The sequence below is a fragment of the Lissotriton helveticus genome (genome assembly GCF_964261635.1).
Source record: "Lissotriton helveticus chromosome 1_1 unlocalized genomic scaffold, aLisHel1.1 SUPER_1_unloc_57, whole genome shotgun sequence".
NCBI classification, from domain to species: domain Eukaryota; kingdom Metazoa; phylum Chordata; class Amphibia; order Caudata; family Salamandridae; genus Lissotriton; species Lissotriton helveticus.
In genome coordinates this window covers 1166235-1189167 of record NW_027611700.1, presented here as the reverse complement: position 1 = coordinate 1189167, position 22933 = coordinate 1166235, and the positions used below count along the sequence as shown (strand labels likewise).

The 22933-nt window shown below is 45.4% G+C and overlaps 1 pseudogene; it reads left to right on the top strand.

Annotated features, from left to right (window-relative positions):
* The first annotated feature begins 12237 nt into the window (after positions 1–12237).
* LOC144806255 (uncharacterized) overlaps positions 12238–22933 on the top strand; it is a 93802-nt pseudogene continuing 83106 nt past the window's right edge.

Sequence of the window (22933 nt, the reverse complement as noted above, 5' to 3'; positions counted from 1 at the left end):
AGAGAAACCTCCCGATTGTCGATTATACTGAAACTGCTGCAGAGCAATTCATTGATATTGATAAAGGTGTGTTCCCTTATTTAGGTACAGTTATAAACAGTAAGCTAATCCGTAGGTTAACAAGAACCCTTGAAGCAGTAGTAGATGAGACTGCCTCCGCTCTAGGTAACTTAACCGAAGAGCAATCCTTTATGAGAATTGTTGTGCTCCAGAATCGTCTCGTCCTTGACGTCATACTGGCCGATAGGGGCGGGGCCTGTAGAGTCATCGGATCCAGTTGTTGCATTTTTATTCCAAATAACGCGCCGTCTGTTTATTCAGCTATAACCAGACTTCATAAAATTGCCCATCTGTTACACCAAGATCCAGGCACCTGGACATGGTCCGGTTGGTTCTGGAATATAATTTCCGCCTGGGGATGGAAAGTCCTGTCCTTTCTAGGTATCGCAGTAGCGATCATATTCAGCTGCTGCCTCTGTATACAATGTGGCCCTGCGATTTGCGGCATGTGTGCTACCTCTTGTATTCCTAGTCCCAAGCCCCGTTCTAAATCCCGTTCCAAGACAATTCGAGATGAACAAATGGTACTGTATGAAATGATAGATGGTATCATGAGTATTGATGTTTCCTGATGGAAACGTAGTGACAAGGAGGGAATGTGGAAAAGTAAATTTTGTCATGTTCTGTGTCCCTACGTGTCATCCATCATATGTTATGTGTGCATGACCAATATGCATATGTTATTCCCCATGTCCGATTCATGACGCAATTATAGTTGTGTCCTCCTCTAGTATGCCAGTTTCCAGTCCTCGTGAATACTACGAATACCAGGCCTATGTAAAGCTACGTTGCCACGTTTCTCAGTGTGCACGTTATTTCATTATAAAGTCCCCGTTTCCAGGCCTCAACAGGGCCCGGACATCAGATTCAGCTCCTGTCTCCTGAAGCCTCGCTGAGGAGCGATCCAGCCCCCACCTGTATCCTCGACCTTTCACTTACTTCCTGCCTCGCAGTGCCCGGTGCAGCTTGGCTCTGCCTCTGAGTCTGCCAAGACTATGTTATGATTCCAGCTATCAGTTTAGTCCTCCTTCTCTGCATTCCTAAGCTACTGAACTGCATCAATAGTTTCCGTCATTGTCTAGCCTATGCGGCTCCATGTTAAGAGAAATACTGTATTTAATGGTCATTTAATATTCTTCATCACGCACTACATGTAGAATAAATGCATGCTCCAGTCTTAGAGTCCGTTAGCTTTTCCCCTCATGACTTCTAGTTTATATCAACATGTTCCCTAAACATCAGATACTAGATAGGGTTTAGGTACATGTCGCTCCGACCCTCCAGACTTTAGTCTCTGCTCCTAGCACAGAGTTCATAGCCTCCAGCTTCTCCTCGTAACACGTCATTATCAGTTTGCGCGCACCATTAGGTTAGAGGTCCCGGCTCCTTAGGTAGCCCCCTCCTATGTTTCCGCCCATTCATGACATATTCTGTTACGTTTACATCACATGTCTGAGTTACGCCTTCTTTATCCCTTATCTTTCGCGACTGCTACGCGTCACGCCTTCTGCTCCACCCATTGCTACGCCTACTGCAATGTAATGCTATGTGTTTGCGTTATGTATATATGCTCATGTATTGTTATTAAAAGCCAGCGCGCTCATCCCAGATCGAGCCCCAGCAGCTGCTGGGCCCTGTCATCCTATTCCTATGCAGGTTGTCCTGTTCCTGTCCTTATGCTGTATTAAACCTGCAAAACTCCTACTACCTCGAATCTTGACTCTTATTTATTGAGCTATCTGTTATGATATATGTCTAGTCAAAAATAGGGTATTATTTATTTATTTACCACACATTGGTCATGTTGTGTTATGTGATGGTTTGAATAGTGTTATAGATGCAAGGATACGCTGGGCCTTCTACAGCTGTGTAACAACTGGCTCTTCTGGAACTTCTCAGATCTCTGCCCCCACCCCGCCCCCCCACCTTGTGGATTGGCATTATTTCCACATGGATTCTACCCCTCTGTTCCGGTGGTTCTTGCCTGTCCTCCCCATGGCCTCCGCATGTTTGCCGCCACTGACCCATACAGTGAATAGTGGTGGGAGGGGAGAGTATATTTGTTTGCGAGTATCACAAAGTTCCTTAGTTTTCCACCTGTTACCCACTCCATAGCACTTTTATACCCTTTCTCTCCAACAACCTAGACAATATACCTCATGCGAGAGTTGTAGTAATGCCGACAGTGTAAGGTACTTCGCACACGGAACCCTCATTTGTGTTCGCTGCGAGACCCAGGCCCATTGAAATTGCAGGATGTCCAGCAAAAGACCAGCTATTTAACGCTTGTTTGAGCATTAGGGCTAATCAATCTGGCCCATAGCATGGTACTGGCGTAGAGAAAGTGTACGCCAGTCTCTATCACGCCCCTCTCCCCCATCGACAATGTCGTCAGTAAGCTGCCCATTTCAGGTGCGCCGCCAGACAATAAAGCTCCAAGTCAGGGACCGCTAACCCACCTCCATCAGTGGGGAGCCGTAGTTTGATTAATGCCAGTCTACGACGTCCTGTGCCTTATATGAGGTATATCAATAGGCTGTTAATCTCCCAAAAGATGGATTTTGTGAGCCAATTTGGGCGAGCTGCAAAGTAATGAAAGAGACTGGGAAGGAAAACCACCTTCACAGTATCACCCTGCCTGCGACTGATAGAGGAAGTATTAGCCAGAAATGTATGGATGTCTGCAAAAATCAGTGCCAGTTGAAGATTGCTCAAGATCGGCCAAGTTGTAGTAAATATGAATGCCCAGGAAGCATAATGTGACTGGTTCCGAGCAGAGATCCTCCCCGATTTCTGGCAGAATAGTGGCTGGTGTCAGAGCATGTATCGGGAATGCATTTGACTTATCCCAATTCACCTGGACTCTCGACGTCTGGCTAAAATCATCCAAAGCTCTAAATGCGTGATCCACATTTGCGTGTTCCCCACGCCGGTACACTTATAGATCCTCTCCATATAGGGGGATATAGATGGGGTGGTCGTCAATCACTATTGCTCGATAATGATGGATGGTGCAGAGTGTCAGGGCCAGGGTCTCAACAGCCAAGGCAAACGGCACTGGCGACAGCGGGCAACCCTGTGTGGCATCAGGCTCTACCCTACAGGGTGCTGATATCACACCCCATTTCGGACCGGAGACATCAGGGGCAAATATAGCAAACGTGTCCAGGTGAGGAAGCCATTCCCCAGTCCCATGCTGGCCAGTGTAGCATCAAGAAAGTGTCAACGCCGATAGTCACATGCTGTCTCTGTGTCAGTGTTGATCACTAGTGCTCTAGGATAGTCCACTAATAGGGTATGGAGCATTAGGTGAATGTTAGGGATCAAACTGCGTTTAGGTATAAAACCCATTTGATCCGTGTGAATAAGATCACCTAGATGGGGGCCCAGTCACCAACAATTTACTAAGTAGTTTATAATCTACATTTAATATGGAGAGCAGTCTATAGGATGGTATCTTATCACTCTACCCTTTTTGTGGAGTGGAACAAACAGGGACTTTCCCTTCATTGGTGGTAGTTCCACCACTGTTTTTGCTGCATTATACAGTGTAGTCAAGATTGGGGGAAGCGAGTTTGCACAAGATGCATAAAATTCCAGGGTCAAGCCATCTGAGCCTGGTACCTTGCCCAGGGCTTTACTCGCCCCCTCACCTCCTGGATTGTGATGTCACCTTCTAGGGATGCAGCCACTACCTGTGTCATTTGCTTCGTACTTGCCGATAGAACATAATCCTGCACTGGCTGGGTTGGGTCCACATCAGAGCACCCATAGATGTCAGAATAATAGACAGCAAAGGCTGTGTTAATCTCGGCTTACCTATAACGCTGGTCACCCTCCCCTTGTTGTGTATCTGCAGTATTTGGGAACGCTGTCTATCAGGATTGAGCATCCACACTAGTAAACTGCTGGATTTATAACATTCTATGTATGCCCTAGTTTTATATATCTCACTATTCATATGCCGTGAGTCTCTCCACTAGTTTGAGGAGTTTTTCCCTTTCTGCTCTCAGTGTGTCATGCAGCACCTGTGCTCCCTCTGACGGTAGATCCGGTTTTATTAAGAGGTGCTCCAAGTGTTTGATCTCAGTATGAAGCTGGGGCCGAGTCCCTACTACTGCTGAGATGCTGTGACCACGTACTACTAGTTTGAATGCCTCCCACTCTGCTAGTGGGGAGGAAGTCGTACATGTATTTTCATTAAAGTAATTACTGATCACGTTCCCTGGGGTAGATCTGAAGACTAGGTCATCAGCTTCGCAGTATTGAGCTTCCATGTCGCAGTGCGGGGTCTGGACAGCGCCCAGGCCAGAATCAGTAATAAAGGATGGTCGCAGTATTTTTCACCAGATATTCAACCCTTCTAGCTCTTGCATGTACGCTAGCCGAGCATAAGAAAGCATTTAAGTGTACTGATAGCTTGTGTGTACCCAAGTAATAAGAATCGAAGCCGCCCTCCGAAGTTAAGGTTCTCCAGGTATCAACAAATCCTCAATCGTTAATCCAACGTGGGCAGTTTTATGTAGTAGGGATGTGAGCAGTGGGGGTGTGATCTATCTAAAGGTACACCAGCCATGCAGTTAAAATCTCCTCCAAGTAACATAGGGTAATGATGTATTCGGGTGAACAGAAAATTAGGGAGAAAAGGAATGATAGTTTGGCCCACATTGGGGGCATAAATATTCACACAGGCTATATCTTTGCCATCCAGTTTACCTGTTAATATTATGTTGTGACCTTCTGGGTCTATGATCTCGATCTGTGAGAGAAACAGGGAAAGAAGGAAACAAACCAGCACCCCCTAGCAACGGCGGAGTACATGGTGGCAAAGATTTCCTCCTTCATCGCTTCTGCAGCGCTAGGCCCACAAAGCAGTTCTGTTTGAGGTATCTGTGAGGGATGATGCAGATATTCAACCTGCGGTCCCCTTGACCACCCACAGTTGTTGTTTCAGGAGTACCCAATTGATGCGTTCCAGATCTGTGGCAGAATGATATGCTTGATGTGAGACCTGATGCGCCATATGATATATTTCCATCTTTGGGAGTCTCAGTCCGCCTGAAGTAGCGGCTTGGAGTTTCGACATGGCCAGTCCACCTTGCCGGAAGTATGTTATAAGGGCTGCGTCTATTAGGCATAGTTCTGATGCCAAGACCAGTATAATAAGCATGCTGCAAATGTAGTTAAACCTTGGACTACCGCCATGTTCCCAGTTTAGACTCGTCCCCACAGCGACAATTGCCATTTGATCAATTTAGTGAAATCCCTGTGCATTTGATCAGTCAGTGCAGTCATATTGTCTTTGATCATCATTGGAAATCAATACTTATAATATTTCATCTTTGTGTCGATTTACCGAAATGGATGTGCGCGGAGGGCTTCCCTCGTTGTATTGACCATCAAGGGTAAGACTTCACTTTTGGTCTAGTTCATTTTGTACCTGGAAAATACTATAAAGTCTGATATGGTGAACGTCGGTGCTGACAGCGAACGTTTTGGAGAGGGTAAAGTGAGGAGTATGATGTCCGCACACAGTTAAATTTTCAGGTCGCCGGCTATGATTTCAGTTTCCCAAATGTCTTCTGTGCAGCATATGGTGAATGTGAGGGGCTCTATGGCTATCAGGAAGAGTGCCACGACCAATGTGCTTCTTTCTCTCCCTTTCCCTATTGCCCTTCTCCACTTCTTTTCTTGCCTGCCATCTGTTTGTTTTAATCCAAGTGCGCACTTCACATTATGTGTTGTATGCATGCTCAGAATTGAGATTTTCCTAGGTGTGAAGATTCAGAAAATCTCAACTATTATGCATTTCATCCCTTGCTTTATCAGCTTCCACGTTAAACACAGTTATAAAAGGACTACACTTCCCAGAGACCATTGGAATTCATGACTACAGAAAACTGCACCTGGTGCACCGTCATGGCACACTAGATCTCTTAGTTAATCCTCCCATGCATACAGCAAGTCCTCTTCTCTGATCATAGGCATTGAAAACAAGATGCATAGGCTTTTCTGTTTTCAGTTTCTATAGGTTCTAAATTGTGTTTTTTTCAGTACTTTGCTAACTTTAACTTTTTTTTGCTCTATAAAAAATCACAGGGCAAGTGAGTTTATTTCCTTATCTTGCTTGTCCCTATTGTAATTTCTAATATCCATCGATCTCCTCCATACAATTATTTTTTAATTTGTTCTTTCAGGTAATGTTTCAGTGTTTTGCTCACCTCCAAACCTTTCTCATTTCCCATCGATCTCTTTCCAGCAGTCTTGTCCCAGGATGTGCAGGGTGGAGGTATGTTTGCATCTCATTATCTCATAAATATTTGATTGCATGTTTTATTCTTGTCAAACATCAACAAAAGAAAACTCTTTGAGCAATATTGGTTGCAGGGAGCATCAATTACATAATATATGTGGCAGATGTAGAGCACATCATGGTTGGGAAGCATTTCCAGTTACATCAGTGTCAGAGCTAGATCTACTAACCCCTTCCAAGCCTTGGACATAACGGTTACGTTCAAGGTTGTGGCACTCCGGTGCCAAGGATTGAACCATTACGTCCAAGGCCCACTATTTTGAAATCTAGCTGCCCGATGCACTTTTTTCCAGTATACTGACAATTGGCGTGCATGGCGTGCTGACTTCCTTATAGTGAAAGTGAAATTAGCTGATCGGTTCATTTCATTTTCACTGCCTATATGCTCTTGGCACCGCAAGAGGGCGATCCCCTAGCAGGGATCCACCACTAGACACCAGAGAGGGGGGATTGGCTCCTTCGGCAAGAGCCTTTGCTCCCCCATAATAATTTGGCCATATTCAGTCTTTCTGCCCCCCCCCGGGGAGGTGGGGCGGAAGGCACACTATACACCAAGGAATCTTTTTTTTTTTTTACTTAGGGGTGCAGGCTGCCCAAAATGGGCATTATAATGCCCCAACTGTCACAGAAAGCCAACTAGGCACCAGGGATTATTGTCTTTTTTAATAATAGAGAGGTGGAGGCTGCCCACAATGGGCTTGTCTATGCCCATACCCCAAACACAACAGCGACAGTCTGCTTGCCCCTCTGGGAGGTAGATAGGGATTGTTAGACCTGGCATCCTTGGCGTGGGACTCCCTTTCCATTTTCATTATGCCTCCTACGTGTATGACCTATTTTTGTGCTGGACAAGATGCTCTGAGCACTGTGCCACTGCTGATCAGTGCCACAGTGCAAGTGCTCCTTCTGATAAATATGACATCTTATATTCGTATCTGACCCAGTGAAAATGGTAGAGATCCCAGACGAGTGTCCCTGAACTCAGGAGTTCGTAATGCATTCTTTTAGGGGAATGATTTTTAGACTCGGAGCTTGGAAATAGCACTTTTAGAAAGTGACTATTTTCTTACCCAAACCTTGCTGTGTGCTGCCGAAGATGTGTGGTCAGATGTCTGGGAAAAGTGACAGGGTCGAGGCCGTCTCCAGAGCCTGGTGTTAGCTGGCTGCATTTAGATGGGAGGGGTGGCGTAGTTTCCGTTGAGCATCCTGCCTTCCACAGTGCCGGCCCCACTTCCCGCTGAGCGTCTGGGGACCCTGCCTCCCTCATTCAAAGGAAAGAGGTGTCATCTGGCAGGAAACACCCACAACAAGGACCTGGGTACCGATGAACCCCCTGCCGGATCAAACAACTTCAAAAGACCCCTTTTGCCCTACATCTAGGGGCCTTTTTGGCTGTAGTTTAGATTGCTTTGGACTAAGAAGAGCCCTGCTGAATTTGTCGCGGCTCACACCCTATGAACCGTACCTCCTGTACGCATCACATCTTATCTGTTGAGCCCTGCTGACATTGTCGTGGCTCACACCCTACGAACCGTACCACCTGTATGCATTGCATCGCATCTGACAAGCCCTGCTGACTTCATCGCGGCTCACACCCTACGAACCGTTCCCCCGTACGCATTGCATCGCATCTGACGAGCCCTGCTGACTGCATTGCGGCTCACACTCTACGAACCGTACCTCCTGTATGCATTGCAACGCAACTGACGAGCCCTGCTGACTTCGTCGCGGCTCACACCCTACAAACCGTAACTCCTGTATGCATTGCATCGCATCTGACGAGCCCTGCTGACTTTGTCGGGGCTCACACCCTACGAACCGTACCTCCTGTACGCATCGCATTGCACATCTACAGCCCAGCAGTATTTTAGCGCGGCTCGTACGCCTCGTACCGACATCTACAGCCCAGCAGTATTTCAGCGCGGCTCGTACGCCTCGAGCCAAACATCAAGTGCGCCTCGTACCAACGTCTACAGTCCAGCAACTTCTCATCGCGGTTCCCCAGAACCGACTCATACTATCGAACACATCGTACCAGATGATTCCACATCACACCCCTGTCGACTGTGAGTATCCGAGTCGCCCCAGCCACTCGAAACCGAACTGAACTGAGTCTTGTTGCAACGCACTTACAATCATCTTTTTCTTCTAACTTATTGTGGATTCTTTTTTACCGTTATTGGCCTGATGATAAAGATTATATAAAGAACACTATATTTTCATATACAACTGGTGTGGTGTCCATTTGTAGAGTGTGAAGATATTACTGTACATGGTCATAAATGCGTCATGCCTTTCCTCGAAGATAAGTCTAACCACTCGGTAACACTACTAAGGGGGTAACCTTCTACCCTAACTAGAGGAGGTGGGTCCCTGCTTGGTCAGAAGTAACTTCCTCTGCCAACCAGAGACAGCCAAATCTAAGAGGGATTATTACCCCCGTTCAGCCCCCCCCAGGTGGGCAGAAAGCCCACTAGACGCTAAGGTTTTTCTCCCCTCTCTGAAAGAGGTGTGGGGGCTTCCCAGAATGGGCATGCTAATGTCTCTATACCCCAAAACTAAAGGGACAGTCTTTCTGTCCCTCCCTGGGGCAGATGGGGTTATTACCCCTGATCTGCCCCCGGGGGGGAGCCCACTAGACACCAGGGATTTCATTTTTATTAGAAAAGAGGGATGGGGGCTACCCACAATGGGCAAAGCCATGCCCCCATTCACAATTATAAAAATAGAAGTCTTTCTGCCCCTCCTCAGGTTTAATTGAGGGTACTAGCCCCCGCTATGCCCCCATGGGGCAGAAAGCCCACTAGGCCCCAGGGATTTCTTGTTTTTAATATGTATGCCAATGCCCCCACCTCCAAACAAAAAATGGGATAGTCTTTCTGCCCGCCTTCAGGGGGCAGATGGGGGTAATTGCCCTTGATTTGCCCCCGGGGGCAGGAAGCCTATTAGACACCAGGATTTGTTTTAGTAAAAGATGGGTGCGATGCTAATGCACCCTCCCCCAAAGGGGCAATAGCCCCTGATCTGCTCCCTGGGGTGCAGAAAGCCCACCAGGAACCAGAGAAATGTTTATAGGCTTAGGCTGGGCCGGTCCCCTTTTTTTGTGAACAAATCTTTGCAGCTTCTGCCCCCCTCCACACTCTTGGGGGCAGATCAGCAATATTTTTAGGCTAATCTGCTGAAAACCTCTAGACACTAGCCTCTGTGTGTGAACTGGAGTGTGGCTGATGGTCGGTGTTTACTGGCGTTTGACTGACTGTGTGTGAACCTGCATTTTGCTGGTGGTGTGTGTGGGCTTGCGCTTAGCTGGCAGTGTGTGTGGACTAGTGCTTGGTTGGCAGTGTTCGTGGATTGTTGCTTGGCTATCGGTCTGCATGGATGGACCATGTCTTGAGGTGTGTGTGTGGACTTCAGCTTTGCTTGTGGTATGTGTGGGCTGTCACTTGGCTGGCGATGTGCGTGGATGTTGTGTTGCTGGCGGTGTACATGGATGGTGCTTGGCTAGTTGTGTGCATGGATGGTGCATGGTTGGTGGTGTGCATGGATGGCGCTGGGCTGGTGGTGTGCATGGATGGTGCTTGGCTAGTTGTGTGCATGGATGGTGCATGGTTGGTGGTGTGCATGGATGGTGCTTGGCTGGTGGTGTGCATGGATGGTGCTTGGCTGGTGGTGTGCATGGATGGTGCTTGGCTAGTTGTGTGCATGGATGGTGCATGGTTGGTGGTGTGCATGGATGGTGCTTGGCTGGTGGTGTGCATGGATGGTGCTTGGCTGGTGGTGTGCATGGATGGGTCTTGGCTGGTGGCGTGGGTTGCGTGAAACCTCCAGCGTTTTGCTACCTAGAAGCTCCTGCAAAACGTCAATTTAGATAGAAAGTCACACTTTCCTCACATTTCTGTGTGGAAAAGTTGTGAGATCACTGCACCGGCACACATTTCCCACCACCCAGCGTACTCCTCAGTTTCCTGACTAGTGTATGAGTGCTTTTTTTTACTAACTTACTCATGAACACCTTTGCTGAAATAAGTAAGATGTGACATATTCAAAGCAACTTTTATGTACATTTCTGTGTACGGTTAAAGATGCCTTCATAAGTTTCAAAAATGGTAATCAAGATATATTTAAACAATCAATTAAAAATTGTGTATGCACATTCCGTTATGTTTCCCTTTAAGTAATTTTAAATCTGACAGAAAACAATCTTTGATTGTACGAAATGTTTCAAAATAAGGAAGATAACACTGTAAATCTGCAAAGACGAAGTCTGAAATATTGAGTTCCAGTATTCAGGAAAACATAAGTACCGACAGAGCCAGCCGGACTGAACATAAACTGAGGCATCCTGGAAGAAGGGACAAGGGACACGAGAAATTCAGTGATTCCACGAGTCTCAGCTGTGCACCTCCGTGCCTCAAAACGAAGAAGTAACCTCTAGAAAATTAAGACAACACTGATAAACCTCCTCTTGTGTAAACATGTCCAATAACAGCTTTGATCATGAGGTCGGTATGAGGTGGTTACAGCAGTGCTCTGCTTCCTTAAATAATACCAGGCCACCATTCAGTGCTAGAGGTGCATTGCAAACTGTTTCAGACCAATCCACAGCAAGCATTGAAAAGCGCAACGGAGTGGAGTCAGACAACTGAAGGTTAAAAGAAATGGGGTTTTGCAGTCTAAAATACACAGCACTGTCCCAGTGTGCCCCGACCAGAAGGACGATGGATCTTTACCCACAAGCACGCAGAACCATTATCCAGTCTAAAGACACAATTGCCCACGAAGAAGCCTTTCACACATTATGAGATTGGGAAGTAATTGGTGACCATTGCACTTTATTCTTTAATCGGAAAACAAACGTGCAAAATACGACTCATACAGGGAATGCAAGAATAACACAAGTGCTTTATCAGTCATGTTGGCCCTTCAGGAAGTACAGTCAAAGGATGTAAACAAGTATATACCAGAGCCAGAGACGCTAACCAAGAGAGAAGTCTCAGACACATGCAGTGAGGGCTTTAGTTTGTCTTCAATATTAAAACCCCATCAGCGAATACACACAGGGAAAAAACTATTCAAATGCACTGAATGTGTAAAGAGCTTTATTCAGTTATCAGACCTACAAAGACATCAACGAACACACACAGGGGAAAAACCATATCATTGCACTGAATGTATGAAGAGCTTTAGCCAGCTATCAGATCTCCAGACACATCAGCGAACACACACAGGGGAAAAACCATACCATTGCAGTGAATGTGGAAGTTGTTTTAATTACTCTTCAACATTAAGGAATCATCAGCGAACACACACAGGGGAAAAACCATTCAAGTGCAATGAATGTGGGAAGAGCTTTAGTCAAACAGCAAACCTAAAACGGCACAAGGGAACACACACTGGTGAAAACCCATATCATTGCAGTGAATGTGGAAGTAGTTTCAGTGATTCGTCAACATTACAGAATCATCAGCGAACACACACAGGAGAAAAACCATTCAAGTGCAGTGAATGTTTGAAGAGCTTTAGTCGATTATCAGACCTAAAATGCCATCTGAGAACACACACAGGAGAAAAACCATTCCAGTGCAGTGAATGTGAAAGAAGTTTTAGTGATTCGTCAACATTAAGGAAACATCGGCGAACACACACAGGGGAAAAACCATTCAAGTGCAGTGAATGTTTGAAGAGCTATAGTCGATTATCAGACCTAAAATGCCATCTGAGAACACACACAGGAGAAAAACCATTCCAGTGCAGTGAATGTGAAAGAAGTTTTAGTGATTCGTCAACATTAAGGAAACATCAGCGAACACACATAGGGGAAAACCATTCCAGTGCAGTGAATGTGAAAGTAGTTTTAGTGAATCTTCAACATTAAGGATTCATCAGCGAACACACAGGGGAAAAACCATTTAAGTGCAGTGAATGTGTGAAGAGCATTTGTCCATCATCATACCTAAATCAGCATCAAAAACACACACGGGGGAAAAACCATACCAGTGCAGTGAATGTATGAAGAGGTTTGCTCAATTATCATACATAAAACAGCATCTGTGAACACATACAGAGGAAAATCATTCAAGTTCAGTGAATCTGGAAGTAGTTTTAGTGAATCTTCAACATTAAGGATTCATCAGCAAACGCACGCCGGGGAAAAAACATTCAAGTTCAATGAATGTCTGAAGAGCTTTAGTCAACTATCAGACCGCAAGTACCATCAGAGAACACACACGGGGGAAAACCATACCATTGCAGAGAATGTAGAAGTAGTTTTAGTGAATCATCAATATTAAGAAAATATCAGCGAATACACACTGGAAAACCATTCAAGTGCAAGGAATGTGACAATGGACATATATACATATATATATATATCAGGTCTAAAACGGCATCAGAAAACACGCACAGGAATCATTCAAGTGCAGTGAATGTTGAAGTAGGTTTTATGAATATTCAATATTAAGTGCTGATCAGCGAACACACACGGGAAAAGCCGTGTCATTGCAGGAAATGTGTGAAGATCTTTTGTCAACTTTCAAAGCTACAAAGACGTCAGCCTCTCTTCAGAAGAGTGCAGGATCAATAATGAAGATCACAGAGCTGCAGCTGTGTGATAGCCAGGCCGAGCACACTTCAGAAGAGTGCAGGATCAGTAACGAAGGTCACAGAGCTACAACTGTGTGACAGCCAGACCGAGCACACTTGATAAGAGTGCAGGATCAGTAACGAAGGTCACAGAGCTGCAGCCGTGTGATAGCCAGGCCGAGCACACTTCAGAAGAGTGCAGGATCAATAATGAAGGTCACAGAGCTACAACTGTGTGATAGCCAGACCGAGCACACTTCATAAGAGTGCAGGATCAGTAACGAAGGTCACAGAGCTGCAGCCGTGTGATAGCCAGGCCGAGCACACTTCAGAAGAGTGCAGGATCAATAATGAAGGTCACAGAGCTACAACTGTGTGATAGCCAGACCGAGCACACTTCATAAGAGTGCAGGATCAGTAACGAAGGTCACAGAGCTGCAGCCGTGTGATAGCCAGGCCGAGCACACTTCAGAAGAGTGCAGGATCAATAATGAAGGTCACAGAGCTACAACTGTGTGACAGCCAGGCCAAGCACACTTCAGAAGAGTGCAGGATCAGTAACGAAGGTCACAGAGCTGCAGCTGTGTGACAGCCAGGCCGAGCACACTTCTGAAAAGTGCAGGATCAACACTGAAGGTCGTAGAGCTGCTGCTGTGTTAATAGCTAGGCTGAGTACTTCACTTCAGAAGAGTGCAGGATCAATAATGAAGGTCTCAGAGCTGCAGCTGTGTGATCGCCAGGCCGAGCACACGGTGTCTGTTCAGCAAATACAGATTATTAATGAAAGTCTCTAACCTGCATGCTGTGTGATGGACAGGGTGAGCACGCGGCTTCTCTTCAGGAGAGTGAGGAATCATTTATAAAAGTCACTGAGCCGCATGTTGTGTGATAGTTAGGCAAAATCACCATTTTACATTCTTGGATGACGATTTTTTGATGGCTAATGGAGCCGATTTTTGACATGATTGTTCCACAAAAGAAATTAAAAAACAGATTGATTGCACAAAAATAATATAAAGGTAGAACCAATCACGATGCTATAAAATGTACACAATAATGACTAAGTTTTACATATTAAAAAGAAAGACACGTTTTTAAGATATGTAATAGAATAAAAAAATGATTTGGATTTTGGCATTTTACTGCTGATTGTAAAGAAATTATATTGAGCCCCTAAACTCAAGATAATTTGTGTTGTCAGCATCGGGTCTAGCAGAGGTGGCATTAGAAGGGGGCCCTGTCTCGACAGTGTGACTGCTGTCAGCAGGGAGTCTGGCAGGGGTGGCATTAGAGGGGGGGTCCTGTCTTAACAGTGTGACTGCTGTCAGCAGGGAGTCTGGCACAGATGGCATTAGAAGGGGGTCCTGTCTTGTCAGTGTGACTGCCCTCAGTAGAGAGTCTGGCACAGGAGGCATTAGAAGGGGCTCCTGTCTCGACAGTGTGACTGCTGTCAGCAAGGAGTCTGGCACAGGTGGCATTAGAAGGGGGTCCTGTCTCGACAGTGTGACTGCTGTCAGCAGGGAGTCTGGCACAGGTTGCCTTACAAGGGGGTCCTGTCTCAACAGTGTGACTGCTGCCAGCAGGGAGTCTGACACAGGTGGCATTAGAGGGGGGTCTTGTCTCGTCAGTGTGACTGCTGTCAGAATGGCTCTGCTTTCGGCGTTCACATGACTGACAAGGTTTCTTTGAGATGGGACTAGCTCTCGTGTGTTGATAGAGAGATAAGTGCTACTGGTGATACAAAAACGTGGGCTTCACTTGTTTTAATTCAGTCATTTTTGTCCATCCAATGTATCATTTCTTAGGAAAGTTAAAAATATGTCTGTGGCTTGGCACTCCCCATGTTAATAATCCATAAAAATGCCATGAAATGTTCAGTACTTGTAAGTATTCTGCTACAAGAGGGATGTAGACATAGATTTGTCATATTCCAAAGAGACTTTTTTTAAGGGTCTTATTTAGTGCAACTTTATATACTGGGTGTTAGATTGTGTTATATCTAGAACAACGGTATCTGTGATGGACGTGGAATAAGGGAGCCGAGTACAAAGAGTTTCTCAGAAAGCTGTGAGCACCTTGTAAGGGTGAACAGTTATAAAGCTATGGTTATTTAAGGGTTGTTTTTTTGTCGAAATATTTATGCCACAATCATACCCAGAATGTCGGTCTTCCTGTGTCCAGGACTAACCGAGTGTTTCAAGCTTTTTTCATAGTATGGAAGGAAGGCTGTTCCTCAAAGCCCCTATAAGAACATACGGTGCTAAAGTTCGAGCAAAAGCAATCTATGGCGCCCTCCGCTGGTGTTACTGAGCAGCACCTGCTTGAACTGTTGTCGTATTTAACTTGTAAAAGAGAATTATGTGGGTTCCTCTGGGGAATAATCATGCCATAGTCCTATGGAAGCTTAACTTTAAATGTATAATTGACTATAATGGAACTGAAAGCCCTCCTGGACTGGGCCAAGATAGGGATAAGTAAGTAGTCTCTACTGATGATTGTCTTTGTTACCTGATGAGCTCGAGTGTGGATGATTGGCACAAGGATCGCTGTCATCACAAAGTTTATCCAGCTCACATCTGTGTATGGAATTGTGTTAAAATGTCCTCATTTTGTACACATATTCACTCCAGTACTTCTAAAGCCAGGACACCAATATCTAAATATTCATACAATTGAATCTAAATACTAGTGAGGCCGAGTCATTTGAAAATTTTAGAGAACCAAAACATTTGACACAAAAAATTGTGATATAAAATTGATTGTATTTGGTTCTTTTGATTGCGTAAACCTTTTTCTGACCCTGGTTCACTTTAAAACAGGTGGTAGCTGATATACCTATAAAGCTGGTTTCAAATACAGCCCAGCACACTAGGTCAATGTCCGGTAGACTAGGACAAGGTCACTTTCAGAACTTGGAAATTAAACCTTTAGTTACCGTAAAATGCTAGAAAGAGCATAGCACAGCCACAGAGCCAGAGTTCCGTCCACCATGGCACTTTTGGTATGGAAGGCTTTGCGAACCAATGATATTCAAGTAAAGAAAGATGACTCCCTATCGACTTGGCTACCTGTCCTGTATGGCATGGTGGGTGTTCACCGACAACTGGTTTCTCAATCTAGGCGGAGAGCACTCGGGATGCTCAAACTAATTCAAAAGGTAGTTTGATTGATGAACACGACAACTGTCCCTAGCTTTTACTGCAGTGTACAGAATAAAAAGGTCATACATTTCTGAAACACCTAGTTACTGACTCCAGAGGGGCGGATAAAATTATAGCAAAGCGGCAATTTGCCAACAGTTATGTATTGAGATACATGTTCACTGTATTAAAGCCCTTAAATGGCTTGTAATTGCTGGTATAAGTCCGGAGCTCCAACATTCCAATGTTTGTCTTCATGTTTTTTCTCTTTTTAATTTAGAATATTCTACACTTAGTGGGTGGAATCTTCTAATTGCCTTATAGCCCTTCTGCCTCTGGATATACCGGTCGTTAAAGGCCCTGAACTCGTTACAGGCCCAAGACGCAGGCCCTCGTCAGCGGGCCATAAGGCTATATTAAGGCCTGCCTGACCAGAATAGTATGTTTGCCAATCACGTATTTGATTGCATTCTTAAAACAGTACTTAACTGCAATGTTTAAATAAGTCTAGACATATTTAAACATTGTCAATTGAATAGAATAATTGTGAAAAATTCTGAGGGGTGCCCGACGATCGCTGTGGGGTTGGGGGCGTGGCATTAAAAGGTTTTAAGACCACTGGTCTAGGGTGTTCCTCATCGGAGAGGTGTGAGGGGCCTGATGTAACACTGTTGGTTAGTCAAATCTTAAAGGGAAGGGCACAGAGACTCAAAGCCGATGGATTTCAATGTCGAACCTGTTTATCACCACTTAATCATCCTTACAATTGCAATAAGTGACTGGGTCAGGCCCCCTCCTCCCATGTCCAGATGTGCTGCCAGCTAGGTATATTCAGCACAGGTTTGGAAATCAAGGTTTGAGATGTAAAACATGAAAGTAATAGATACATGTACGCTTTACAAAGGAACGATGATGGTGATGCCAAGCCCTGTGTGACACTGTTAGTACTGCTAGCAAGAGCGTGTACATTTATCTGCTAACAGCGCCGCTCCATGGGAATGGTCAGCCGTCCCTCATCATACCTGCAAACCCACCCTATTCTAGACCCTCTCCAGCAGCACCTGTAGGCGGCTGGCCAGTGAACACTAAACTCTCTCTCATAAACCCACCTTTAGCAGACATGGGGGTGAGCACTTCAGGCAAAAACAACAAAACTAGGGCTGCTGATCGACCCTGATCGCAGGCCCAGTGTGTTTGGTCCCAGAGATCCACGAGGACTAGTTTGGTCCTGTGTGGGGCTGAAACGTAACCGGTTCCTTACAGAAATACTGAGTGTTGACAGGGGACAGGCAGCCCTTGTTCTGGAAGAGCATGGGCAGTCAATGCTTATGACCAGGGGTTGCTCAGACCCTTAAAATATTTAGACAGTACATAAACCACTCCCTTTACCGTTCCCATCCCCTTCCCTCCCTTGATGAACTTGAACTTAGGAGCTGCGACGGCAGATCCGTCTGAGGGCAACACGGAGGTTTTTCATTTAAACAAGTTATGTCAGGAGAAACTTGAGTGAAACTGTGAGAGAAATATTAATTAGAGGGTTGCTCTTGCAATTATAGGAATGAACATTCTGGCTATTCTGCCCTGGTCAGGTCTAATTAGGAACATCATTAAGTATTCTTAGTCCTCAATGCTTAAACCTTAAACCTTAAACCCCAAGCATCCTCGAACCTTAAGCATATAAACCGTAAGTACATATAAATTGAGTAACAGAAAGTGCCGTTGCACTTCTTACGAACATTGAATGTTGGGAATTGAATTCCAGTGATAAGTGACAATGATAACAGTGTGTTGGCACAGCTAATTCAGGAGCAAAAACTAAACTCTAGATGCAAGAGTCGTGGTTTAACATGGGGTTTGAAAATTAACAGGACTTACCACCCTTACAACACTGAATATGTCTAACTGTATAGAAGTACATCATGCAGGGCTTCTTTGGATGACATTTGTGCAAAAGCAAAGTAATGGTGTAAGTGTTGTGTGACAAAGAATACAAAGTAAAGGATATCAAGTTTTCCGCTTGTTTGAGGAGCCGCCAGAAAGGTCCATCTCCTGGGCAGGGTTGTCTTCCAGGTGACGGGCGAGGTCTTGGGGGTTTGTAAAGATGCTTGGTTTTCCATTCTCTAATATTCTGGATTTCAAGGGTCCTGCAAAAAAGAATTGAATGTTCTTCTTCCTCAGAATGTCCCGAAGTTGTAGGAATCCTTTCCTTGTGTCAACTGTGTCTTTGGAGTAATCCTGTGTAAAGGTAATCCGTTGGCCTTCCCAGGTGACGTGATGATTTTTCCTGGCGTAGTTTAAGATGGCTTCTGTGTGTTGGTAGCGGAGCGGTTTGCAGATCATGGGGCGAGAGCCTTTTCTATTTAGAGGGTTGAACGACGGGATTCTATGGGCTCTGTCCAGTTCCAGGCCCTGTTGGAAGTTTATCCCCATTATCATTGGTATTCAAGCTTCGAGGAAGGCTACGCATGATCCTGCATCAGACTCTGACCCTTCCAGAATACCGAAAATACGTATGTTCCCTCTCCTTTTTCGGTCTTCCAATTCCGCGTTCTGTTTCTTAAGCTCACTGGTGATGTTGAGGAGGTGTTTGATCTCTTTGGTGGCCTGGGAGGTCGTGTCTTCAACATCGCTTATTCGTTGTTCCGCTTCATCAATTTTCGTGTTCATAGTGTTCATATCGGCACGGATTGTGGTTAGTTCTAGTTGCATTGCATCAGTGTTTTGTTTCGTTGATTTGGCCAGGTCATGGACTTCTGCTAATTATTTTAATATCATGTCCATTGTGCTATTTAGGTCTGGTCTTTTATCGGTGATTCTGAGATGGTTGGTTCAGGTTTCACTTTCTTGTAGGAGGATCTGCTCTCTTTGTCCGCCATTTCTAGTCAAGAGGTGATTGAGATGGCTAGGTGACGCGATGATTAAGGGCAGGCTTACTCTCAATGAGCTATATCTCGTAGGCTGCAAGGTCGACAAAGATCCCAGGGACTGCGCTTGTCAATATTAGCACATAGATACAGTTAAAGCCCAGGTAGGAGCACAGGTAGGATGATGAGTGTGCCTATGATATCAGCAGTAGGAACACTTGGGACAAGTAGTCAGCGCAGACACAGTAATGCAGATAATGTTAATGTCCAATTGGCAAAGTTAACATCCAAGCCAATGGGTCAGAGGAAGCTGCAACCTTGATTCTGACAGTATACCGCCTGTGAAGGCTTTATAAAATGTTGTCTTTCCTGAATGATAGGTATTGTAAGGCAGACAGACTTAGCTGGCAATGGAGTTGGGTCACCATCAGAAGAGGCTTGCCCCTATACTTGCGCCCAGTAATTAGCGACAGCAAACACCTACATGACACAGAATAGAGCCTTAGCAGAGAACCTTAATATTGTATCTCTGAACGTTAAAGGCCTCAATCATCCAGTGAAGCGCAGGAACATTTTTGAATACCTTGAGAAAACCAAAGGGGACACCATCCTCCTACAAGAATCCAAACTCTCAGAAGAAGACGTAGGCTTCATAAAACATAACTGGATCTCTTATGTCTTATGCTCTCCATCAGACCATAAGAAACAAGCATTGGCATAGCTAATAGGTGTAGGAGAGTAGGGTCTGCTATCCTATGGTCACCCCAAATTTTTGCTTTTTGCTTCACTGGTTTATGACTTAATGTGGCTGTGGGCCTGCTAATCAGACCCACAGCCTGCTGTTCTCTCTCTAAATTGATGCCAATGCACTTTAGGTGCATTACGAAATTGGAACTGGTTCACCTTATTGGCCCCTGTAACAGTGTACCCAGGTACCCAGGGCATAGGTGCTTCCAAGGCCTACCAGGGGCTGCAGCACGTATTGTGCCACCCCTGGCCTGGCCTCCGTATTTTACACAACTGGCTGATCACTCAGCTGGGGTAAGTCGGTGTAACCACCCCTTACTTAGGTGTAGTATGCCTATACCTAACCTAAAATGGAGACATATGTTCCTATCAGCCACTCCTATGGAAGGCCTCATCAATCCTGGAGGCAGAGTGCTTGGAAATATGTGAGATGGTGCTCTGGCATGAGCTGAGCCTGTCTGCTGCTTTCGGAACCATGTCCTTTAGCTGTTTCATGATACTGCCATACCATATACTCTTAAGTGCATTATAATCCTCGCGGTTGAATGCTATCTTAGGTATGACTTTATCAAAACATGTCGAGTAAGGTGTCATACGAATTGGAATACTACCCCCTCGCCAGTTCTGGCGGCGGGGGTAGCATTCCACCCTTCTAGAGGGACACGACATGTACCTAACCTGAACCCTGGTTAAAGTTAAACAGAGCCTCAGCATCACAAAATGGATGCTGCCACCACAGACACAAGTCTGACCTCCTGTTGCTGGGAGTCCTTTCAGTGAGGGCAGCTTGGACAAAGGGTTTCCTGCCTTGGGAGGTGCTAGCACCACCCCAGACAGGATTTTGTGTATTGGGTAGGACAGGGCTGAATAGAATCAGACATGCCTGGGGCACACAAGGTGTCCCTGTGCATAGGCCAGTTCAAACCGGTGCTGGGGCTTTCCAGCCCCAGTCCTGGCGCGAACTGGACAAAGGAAAGGGGATGTAACCACTCCCCTTCTTGGTCCCACCCAGAGGAGGGACCTAGTAGGTGATCCGCCCCCCAGATTGGAATAAGAGTGGGAGCTGTGTCCTGAGACTTCAGATCATCCTGAATCAACTTGAAACTAAGAAGACGACAGGGGCGTGGCTTGCGCGCCGCTGTAGCATGGCGTGTTGCGCTTGAGCTCCGAGGCGAGAGTGTCCCGTCGGATTAATTTCTCCGCTTCCTGACTGCCCCTGTGTGCGGAAACGGCATCCTTCTGCAGCGGAATATGCAGGGACCTGTTTGACGGCGTTTTTGGAGATTTCTGCCATCAGCTGAATGCCTTCTCTGTCGAGCGCCTGTGACGCTTGATTCTCTCACGGGCGGCCGCCATTTTCCCGCTTCTGACGCAGCTGGCATTTTTCTCTTCAGAAGTGCCGCCTTGGTTACATTATTGCCGGTTGTGGTGGCTGTCCAGGACATTTCTTCTACGATGCCTAAAGTTGGTAACATTTCTTTCTTTTTCCTGCTATTTTTTTGCTGCTTGGCTGGATATTAAGTTGCCCATGCGCTGTTTTTCTCAGTGAAGCTATTCTTTACTGGTGTAGATCTTTTTCTTACGAAGTCATTGCTGTGCCCTCCTGCTCTATTTGTGGCTCTGTCATTACTTTGGTATCTGCCTGCCCTGCATATAAGTCCGCTGCTATTATTTAATTAGCGCCCATTGCGCTCAGTGTGCTGTATTTCTCTATTTGGGTACAGACTACGCAGTTTTTGTTCTTCTCCTCAAGTGGCTGTGTCTTTTTTCTTGAAGGCTGCTACTCTATGGCTGCAAATATGGGTCGTTCCTTGAGCAACAAAGATTCAAAGGATGCTGGCACTTCGCTTAAGAGACTTAAACCATTGTCCCCTACGCCTGAGTCTGTTCAGTCAGACACTAACTCCACTCTGGACACAATATTAACGCGCCTTAATGAAGTGCATGATATTGCGCAGTCAACGAAAACTAATACGGATTTACTGCAAGTGGAGGTGTCTGCTATTAGAACTGACTTCAAAGCCCTCTCTCTTCGTGTATCTGCTACGGAATCACGAATCAGCTGTGCAGAGGATGGTATGCAGAAACAATCCAGATCTCTCAGCCACTAAGAGCGCTCAATGGCGGCATTGCGAAGAGATCTCACTGAGCAGGAGGACCGTAATCGTAGATCTAACCTACGCATTTTTGGTCTGCCGGAAGATGCAGAGAAATCATCTTCGTCTATGATTGAGTTTTTATCTCATTGGCTTCCGGACACCTTACAAATCTCATTCCAGAGAGAATTTGAGATAGAAAGAGCACATCGTGTTCCAACGTTTCGGTCTAAATCAGCAACCCAGCCAAGAGCAATAATTTTCAAGCCGCTGCGGCATCAACATACTGAACAGATTCTTTCTCATATGCGGAAAGCTAAACAGGTCATCTGGGAAGGTCATCGAATCTCAATTTCTCAGGACTTTGCCAGAGATACGGTTATAAGAAGAAAGGGCTTCCTTAATCTTCGGAAACGTCTTTCTGAGATGAACATTCCCTTTTCGTTTTCTGGTCCATCGAAGTTTCGCATTACTTACAAAGGACGTTCCAGAATTTCCGATGAGCCGGCCGACCTAGCTACATTCCTGGACAACCAATTGGAGATAGAGATGGAGATTCAAAGAGCGACATCGCAAGATCCTGGTGCCTCGGGCACTTGAAATGTCTTCTTGTTTTTTCTTGATGGTGGTTTTCTGTATGCCTGGGTTATCTCCTCTCTCCTGTTGAGCTTCTATTTCGGTCTTGACCTCCAACTCTGTTGCTGAAGTTTCTCTGTTCTCCTTGTGTCCGCAATGTCTTCTTTGGGTATCCCTCTTCCTTGCATTTAGGCTTTTTAGATTTCCTTCTCTCTCTCTTTCCATTATTGTTCTTATTTATTTTTCTATAGTTTTCCCGATCTTCTCTTTTACTCCTCTCTTTCCCATTTCTCCTTTCTATATTCTTTTTTCTTTCAGAGTCATGTTGTTTACTCTATTTCTGCATGTCATTTTCTCTTCTCTTTATCCTGTTTACAGCCCTTGTTGTCTATATTTCATCTCAATGTTCCTTTCAGGTCCGTTTTTCTTTTCTTGACTCTTATCTATTCCTAATAGTTACCTTGTTCTTTTTTTTTTTCCTGATATGTGTCATTTTCTATCTTCTTCTGTGTTTCTATTCTCCTATTTTCTTCCTTTCTTCTCTTATATGCATAT